Source organism: Myxocyprinus asiaticus, chromosome 1 (assembly GCF_019703515.2).
Source record: "Myxocyprinus asiaticus isolate MX2 ecotype Aquarium Trade chromosome 1, UBuf_Myxa_2, whole genome shotgun sequence".
NCBI classification, from domain to species: Eukaryota; Metazoa; Chordata; class Actinopteri; order Cypriniformes; family Catostomidae; genus Myxocyprinus; species Myxocyprinus asiaticus.
In genome coordinates, this window is record NC_059344.1 from 53641483 (window position 1) to 53650617 (window position 9135).

Genomic DNA, 9135 nt, shown 5'->3' on the forward strand with positions numbered 1-9135 from the left:
TTGAAAAAGCAGTAGACTTATTAAGGTTTTCAAATTGTGAACAAGGGTTTCCATTCTTGGGCAGTCAAGGTCCCAAACAGAAAGATTATCTTGTTCCCGACCCTATTGATTATATAAACACTGCTCAGATAACAGGTTTTTGATTGGCCATGTGCACTAGATAGAGGCTGGGCACCTTCATCCAGCAGAGGGTCTGTTAGTTGCACACAACTGTGCAACTTGCGTGTATGTGTGGGGAAGACACTACAGATGGAGCAGAGTTGTCAGACTTCAGCTGAACGAAAGCAAAAGTTGCTGCTGTAAGGAGCACACCACCTTTGTTTGTATCCTGTGTGAGCAGCACACAAACTACAAGTTGTCTGGCTTTGCCAAATATACAATACTCAATACAAATAAATACCTCTTGCCATGTCAAAGTACACTTTAGATCAAAACCAGGTAAGAATATTTTACTTTTACACATCTATGGCATTATTGAACTACTTTCAGAGAGGTTGCTGAACTTTATCCCTGTCTTTTTTTTCTCTGCATCTCAGTGACAGTAAGTTAGGTAAATACAGGGTTTCCACTCTTTTCAAGGCACAATTTTCCAGGACATTTTATGTACCAAATACACAAATTTAATTTAATTTCATCTTTAAAATGATGTCTAATTAAAGTAATTTGTTTAAAACTTTAATGAAATGAAATATGATTATTTTAATTACATTTTTCAGCATAACAATGCATTATTTATCAAATGAAGAGCCTTTTTTATTTTTTTAAAAGAAGTGCTGCACAACGGAACATATGAGATATTGCTTTAATACATCATCATTATTATTATTTAATTGCATTAAACATCATTTCTCATTTCACACATTCATTTAAAACAAGCTTTTATTTTGGCGTTTCTGTGTGTTTTTGACGGTAGTTTCGCACCTCCAGATAAGCAGTTTGCTACACGACCCACTGTGATTATTAAAAGCTATAACTTCATTAAAATAAATATATAGTCTGTATGTGATACACTCTTCAGAGCGCTCTGCTTACTGTCATCAACTATTCACATACTCGCACCCAGAGCATACCTGATGATCAAGATCAGCATGAGCGGCTGGCTTAACACATTCATTCTGAAGCATGCAGCCCATGCAGATTATTTTTATTTCTATTAATTGTGCATTCAAACATTCATTTTCATCCCAAATATGTCAAATTCCATGACACTGCATTTTATAGATAATGCAATTTAACGACTTTTTTTTTCTGCATCGCGGAAATCACAGGGCCCTACTTTTGTGGTAATGGTGGTATAGGAAGACCGAGGTGTAAAGGCCTCATCAACGCTACCACCTCAGGGTATGAGTTCTGACGATGTCATCCAATCTTACTTCATCACGTGATGGCATCAATTAATTCCTGACGTCAGACTGTCATCATTATCTAAAGTTTACAACTCAAATGGTTTTAACACAGTGATTTTAGAAGCAGTGTTGGAACGAAAAAGAAATTGCACTATATCAACACTTATATATCACAAAAACCTTGTCAGCGACACAATCAAACGGTTTCATTATACTGAAGTATTTTCCAGGACAAATAACTGTTTTCCAGGTCATTCAGGTATTTCTCTCATTTTCCATGACTGGAAAACTGTATTGCAAAATTCCAGGATTTCCAGGACACGTTGGAACCCTGACATAGTAGGCACACCACAGTGTTCTGGCATTTTCAAAATGAAAATCTGGGATCAGGACACATTTTTAAATTTGCATCATATGTGAGCTAACATGCTCAAAATATATATATATATTTTTTAAAGCGGTTCATTGAAACGAACCGTCCAAAAGAACGGGTTCGCAGAAAGAATCGGACTTCCCATCACTACTAAAGCTAGCGGCCACACATCTCAAGCATTTGAAACGTCACTTCTGTCAGCTGTCAATCAGTGAATGCTTCCGTGTTGTAAAAAAAAAAAAGTCTTTTATTTGGGACCATACTACGCTTTGAATGTTCATACATGGCTGAGCTAATAGTGTATATTGTAAGTGCATAGTGTATAGTGTGTCATTTGGGACACAGCTTCTGTGTTCCTCTTGATGGAGGCCTTAGGTGTCAGTAGTGAAAGTGAGCATATGGGGTTGTGGTTATGTGCAGGGGCGTAGAACCCATCTGAAAAGTGGGGTGGGGTGCAAACTAAAAACGTTTAGATTTTTCTTAAGTTTGTGTAAATGTACTTGGGGTTGGATGTATTTTTCTTTTTCACAATAATTTCACACGTCTATTACACATACGTGGTCTTGTTTCATGAATACAGCGTATACTTTTTTTCGCAATCTACCTCGAAAAAAGAAAGTGAAATGTTACAAAGTGCCCCATAGGCGGGGCACGTTGTAACAGGTGAGGGGCACATATAACAGCTTAAAATCCCCCTCTAACAACTGTATCTGATCTAATTAATAAGCCTAGAAGATTAACTGCATTTTCATGTCAATAAAAGCCATTTATTAACTTTGTCAGATATAATATAGCAATAATTTTGACACTTGACAATAAATACACAACAAAGCCAAAGCACTGACCGAAATAATGCATGGATTGATGACAAAACATACACACATTCGCATTAAGGGGAATTATGTAAATTACATGTCAGACTGCATGGAAATGCATATAGTTTTTTTGTAATTGTAACGCAGTGTTACAAAGTTCCCCGTCAGTGCAACTGGGATTTAAACCTGTCTTGGTCACTTCTGCTGGCTATCTGAGAATTAAAAGACTATGCAAGATGCTAGCTAAAAGATTGGAGATTAAAATGATACCAAGTTTGCTTGATTTTAAATCAACGGTAAAAACAGAGATGAAAATGTACTTTCATTTTTACTTTTGCTACTTTAAAATGAACTTTTGGCGATATCTTCCAAACTTTTTTTTTATTTTCCCACAATTTTTTTTTTATCTGCACAGTGTTGATATGGCATCAAGTAAACAAATGAAGTTTCGTCTTACCAGCGTGTGTGGAAACATTTAAACCACGTGTGTTACAACTAGCCCCGCGTTAGTTTTTGCCCCGCGCTCCCCTATATATATATATTATCAGTTTGGATCATGAATTATAAATGGGTGATGTAACTTTACAATAACGTATACTGTCATATACTGTATAAATGCATGTGTCATTTTGTGAAATACTGTAATACTGAGTACAATTTATTGTTTGTAATTTACTGTTGTTGGCTAGCTGTTTTAATTTATTGCTATGCAGATATAACTTTCTTTCATATTGCTGACTTTGCTTGGATATACTGTATGTTAAATGTTGCCTTGTAGGTTGCACTGGTGCGACTGCAAAGTTGGCCAACTCTCTGATTATGCACTGTCATTTGAGAAATGAGAAATATCAAACAGTATAGTACATTTTTATATATTATAGTATATTTTCATATATCAGACATAGAAAAAGTACTTATATAGAATAGTTTGAGCATTAATTTAATCCAGGAAAACAAAGATGAGACGGTAAGGACTTCATGACCTCGCTGAGAGAGATCTGGGCACGCCATGACAGAAAAGTACTCTTCAAAGCACTGAATGGCATACGCTAATAGCCAAGTTATCTTATTAGACTGTTATATTCTATTTGCTTAGAATGTATACTTTCATAATACAGTATATATATATATTCCACCCTGCTAATCATTGTGTCACTTCCCCATCTTTATTTTATGGGCACTAAATGAATGCTAAAAAAACCAAAACTGAATGGTACCTGGTGCACGACTTAAGGATCATTGAATTAATCCAGCTTGTCTAAAATATTTGGAGATAAAAATATAGGGAATTTGTTGTTTTATGTCTCTCCTAGATAGAGTTTAAACAGATAAGCAAATGTTGTGATGCATTACTGATGATAGTTTTGATATGGGTGGATTTGCAAAGTTACAGTATATTAAAATATTTTGTCTGTAGTGTTGCATAGGTTTTGGATGCTCTTCATAAGCTCTCTCAACTTAATAATTTTGGTTGAGCTAGTATTTTTTGCAATAAGCAGAGATACAAGCAGGGTTTCCACTCTTTTCAACCAATGAATTTTCATGACTTGAAAGCTAAATTCCATGCCCAAACAGTTAGTATTTCGTTCTGAAAATGGCACCGAAATTGCATAACCGCAAATTTTAGTGTCCAAAGTACTTCGGCAGTGAGCACATAATTTTTCACAATTATATCTGCAACAGGCTTTTGTGTCTTTACTGCAGGGTTAGAGAATTTTTCTGCAGTTGAGGTTTCCTCTGTACCGCCCGTGCTACAATAATAAATAATCATAAATTGAAGATATGGTAGATTGAGCAGTTCCTGCACATTGGTGTTTTTTGCTCCTCATATGTCTGCTCAAAGACACCTCCCCCATATTGGAAAGACCTAAAGATTTGCAACATCATTTGCACACTGCCCGTCCCGATCCTTTGCAAGCCATTTTTAATATCTGGCCATGCTGAGCTAGGCATTGTAAAAGGTGCACTTTCCTGGCTTGCTAAACTTAGCTATAAAATCAAAATTTTACAAGCTAAAGTAGCTTACGTGAAAATGAGAAAAGAGAGACACACTTCACTGAAATAAGCAGGTAAATGACAATTATCCTGAAAAGTGAATCCTAAAATGGGCGTGGATTAGAGGCATGTTGTTGTCTCTAATTGGTCAGGTATTCTAAATAACATATTTTAAACACTTCACTGTGTGATTTTAATCCAGTGCAACGTAACACCCGATTAAATATTTTAGGACAGAGCATAATAAATACAAATATATTAACTATGAAAAAAAATCCATGACTTTGAAGACTTTATTAAGTTCCATTACTTTTCCAGGCCTGGAAATCAAAAAATTTTAATTCCCTGATATTTCCAGGTTTTAAATGACCTTGGGAACCCTGTACAAGGGCTTTTACCTTTCCATGTAGGTAGTCTGTTTTTACTTCAGCCGAATGACTAAGGTCTGTCAACACAGAAACTATGCAATGTCATATAGTATAAAGTGTTAAACCAAATAAAAACAAATTCTAATCATTCATCTTTATGAAAAGTCATGATAAGCAAAGATACCAATACCAACCATTTTGCAAATGTTTATTAGCAAAACCGTTTCATGATAATATAAAAAAATTTCATAATTGCCATGTTTCAAAAGTGTAGAAATTCCTTTTGTAATACAAAACGTAATTTCACATAACTGCATTTAATGCTATGTTTTCATGCCTTTTGCAATGTATTCATATAGAAAATTGATTGATAAGGTATGATGTGCAATTTGAGAAACTACAATAAGAAAAAGAATATTGTGGTGTATCTGGTCTCACCCCGGTCATTGATTGTTGAAGGTGTGGCTGAAAAACATACTGGCATTGGCAGAGTTTTCCAGAGCGAGAGTGGCACCTGCGTTCTGTGCCCTCAGTTTGGTGCCACCCAAAGCAGAGGACTGACATATTGTGAGCAGGCTGTACTTAAGGATGTGGCTGTAACCATTAGCTTGATCCTGTGAGATGACTCCAGTGAAACCTGCAGTACAGGAAGACCACATGCACACCACAAACTATAGTTAACTAAATGTGGCTTTAACAAGTTTCTCTTTCATGTTCCTAATAATGAGTAATGTTAATGGGTACACAAGTTGCCCAGATGTCAAAATATGAGTAATATAGAAACAAACATAAATAGACCTTGATGAGGAGGTCTAACATACATTTCTTACATACAAATGGATAATATCTATTTGAACAATTGATGCACAATATATTAGTAACCATATTGGCATAAACAATTTTATCTTTTATTATTATTATTATTGGTATCAGTCTGATTTGGCCAATATTGGAAGCAGAGAATAACAATAGTTATTTTTTTCTATGCCAGGTTTCAAAGGTATTAAACAGTTATCCATCTTTTCTCTTGTACATTAAAACGTTTTGATGCCTGATTTTTTCTAAAGCATTGTAAAATTCTATTTTGAAATAATTCGACTAAAGCTGTCTAATGAACATTTTATGTAATGTTACCAAAGTAGTACATATTACTTACTAATCACTACTAATATCTACAATCATGTTGGTTATCAGCTATACTAAATAATTTTTTTTATTATTTATTACACTGCGCTATCTAGCAGTCTGATATTTCTCTGTAACAACTGCTCATCCATGTTACAATACAAGACGGCTCATCTAGGTATTGCGAGCAATCATTCTTGCTTCTCAGATCACTGTGCATTCTCTACAAGTAGGCTAATAAAATCATTTAAACTCAAATCAATATTTCATGTGCATTTATTTATTTATTTGGCAAGAAGTCTTGTAATAAGATGCATAATAAGCAATCAGACATTCATTAATTACAAAATAAACACCAACAGAACTCAGACGCAAACCGGAGGTTGATTTCAGCTGTTCAGCGATTTCTTTCTTTTTACATCATTACATAATTCATTACAAACCGGAGGTGTTCAGTGATTGATTTCTTCTTACATAATTTCAATGCAAATCAATATTTTATTAGGGGCCGTGTAATAAGCGGGACAATGTACAATCAGTCAGTTGTTATTGCAAAATAGTTCCTGATCACCCTGTCTAGGTTTATTTTTCGATAACAAATGGCTGACTGTACATTATCCCTTACTTAAAAGCCAAAAAGTATATACTTCCTTAGCTTGAAAAAAAGAATGTGAGATTAATTATGTAACTACAGGGAAGCTGAAAAAGCTACAAAAGACTTCATAATGACGTTACGCACCAGACATCATCAGCTCCCAGCTGCGCCATACAGAACAAACACACAGAAAAGGCAATCCAAGCTCACCAGAAAAAAGATCCTGGATGAACAAAGAGTTGACAGAGATAGAAATGATAATAAATTGGGAATAAGAGCTAGAAAGCGAGTGTGTTCCTGTCAGTGTGATTATTGTACCTGGTGCACTTTGGGCAAGACAGCTACAATGTGCTGTGCAAGGGCTCTTCCAGCCTCTGTAAACATATTTTGGCACAACGCATCACCAGCATTGGCACCTGGCATATACACAAACACACAGTCACAATGTGTGGCATAACGTACACACAACCTCACTGCTTCCATAAGCGATCAGCAACACACCATCAGCCAATTTCCTACAGAAGCTGGCAAAGTGAGATTTCTGAAAGTTTCTGTACAAATGAGAAAGCATCCCCACCAAATCAGACACCTGGGGATAAACACATTGAGAATAAAACATTACAAATCAAGTAACAAATAAAGCACAAGATTAAACTGAAGTTACTGAACAAACAAATAAACTGAAAAAAGTGAATCACATCCTGGAAATATTCGCATGGCCTTCTTAACATAGGTGACATCATGAGGGGGTGTGACAAGGTTATCTCTGTCATCAAAAACTTGTTATCTCTGTCAACTTAAACTTGTTTTAACAGCCAAGTGAGGGATCCCATATGCTAGAAAATAAAGACAAACAGGGAGAAAAATGCTTAAGCCTCTTTTACACCTGGTATGAACATCCATCTCGGATGTTTAGAACACAAGTGGCCAGAGAGATTGCCATTTACACCCATTGCACTCCTGTGTCAACTTGTGATCGGTTTTCCATTGGAGGGTCTCTAATTTTGTAACAACATCCATAGTATATCAGATTGTGTCATTAAAAAGGAATAGTGAAAATGTTCTGTGATGTCTTGTGCATGCATTTGTGTGAGCTTTTCCAAATTTCTCGATCAGGCATTGTTTTCTATTGGAGTCACATCGAGCCAGCAAAGTTTAAAAACCTTTATTTTGGCACAATGCTTACTAGTTATGAACCCTCATCTCCCATCATGTGACCCCAGCCCCTGCAGCCAACCTGCATGCCATTCACCAGCTTACAGTTTGAACCAGTGCCTGATATCACCACTATACCTCCTATAGAGAGAAAGAAAATAAATCATCAAGTATTCTACAATGATATTATGTTCTCTCATCCATTACTATTGCTTCTTATGACTCAATACTATGATCACTGGCAGTTACCACAGCACCAATGGCATCAGTGGTAATAAAATAACTCTAGGCTCAATTTGGGATCTTTCCTTCACATCATTAATCAGCTTCTGAACAGCAGCCTTCTGCTCTCCACCACTCAAAGACATGCCCTGTGGACACACACATATAAAGTAAACAATGTCAAAACACATGCAACTTCATGATGGTTGAATGGAATATGTATGATTGACAGATGTATCACCTCACCAATGAACAAACTGGTGTGTCTGGGTCTGGCCCTGCCTCATATCATTGATACCATTGATACAGTTATCAATGCCAGCCAACCACAATGAAAAAGTAATGCATCAGAGACAGAAGGACACATCTTATAACAAACTTGCTCACGTCCACACTAGCTGAGAGGTTCAGTTCTTGAAGGATGCTCATCTCACCCAGTGGTTAGTGCATGGTCCACCTGTCTCAGCAAGGATGTGTACATCAGCGGAAACCAGAACTGCTTTGGAGTGTGTTCCACCACTGTGAATCAAAGTCAAGTAAAGTCTCACATAGGGCTGCACGATTATTGCCCTTGATATTGAAATCGTGATTATTAATGACGATTATTTAATGAAATGACTGTGACGTCACTAAGCAGGTAACCACTTCCGGGTAAATAAAACAGCGCGTGACATGCAACGAATTGAAAATCATTCAAAATTGCACACCTTTGTTCTACAGCTTCTTTTCGAGTGACAGGTAATGTTAATTTAGCACTAATTTTTGTGTGCTATCGCAAACAGAGATTAAGCATTCTGTAAGCAAGCATCTGGACGTCAGACTATTTAAAACTTGAGCATAAAGATTGGTTGTCATGACTGATTGGACTGTAGACTCACTGCGTCTGATTGGCCATTGTCGTTTCATTGCTCAAGGCACACGTCTGGGATTGGTTTGAAACTCAACCGCTGTAAAAACACTTTCTAAATAGAAACGATTAACGTGACAGAGTAGACTTAAATTGAATAATCGTCAGTTTTCACGATTACATAATCGTGGCAGCCGTAATCATAATCGCCATTAGTTTTTTCGATTAATTGTTCAGCCCTAGTCTCACAGTTTATTATTCACAGCTGCTCGACTCTCTATGTCGGATTCATTC

General features: G+C 36.3%; 1 pseudogene; it reads right to left on the reverse strand.

Annotated features, from left to right (window-relative positions):
- Window positions 1-5340: 5340 nt before the first annotated feature.
- On the reverse strand, window positions 5341-8889 carry LOC127440110 (N-acetyl-D-glucosamine kinase-like; annotated as a pseudogene).
- Between the last annotated feature and the right edge of the window lie 246 nt (window positions 8890-9135).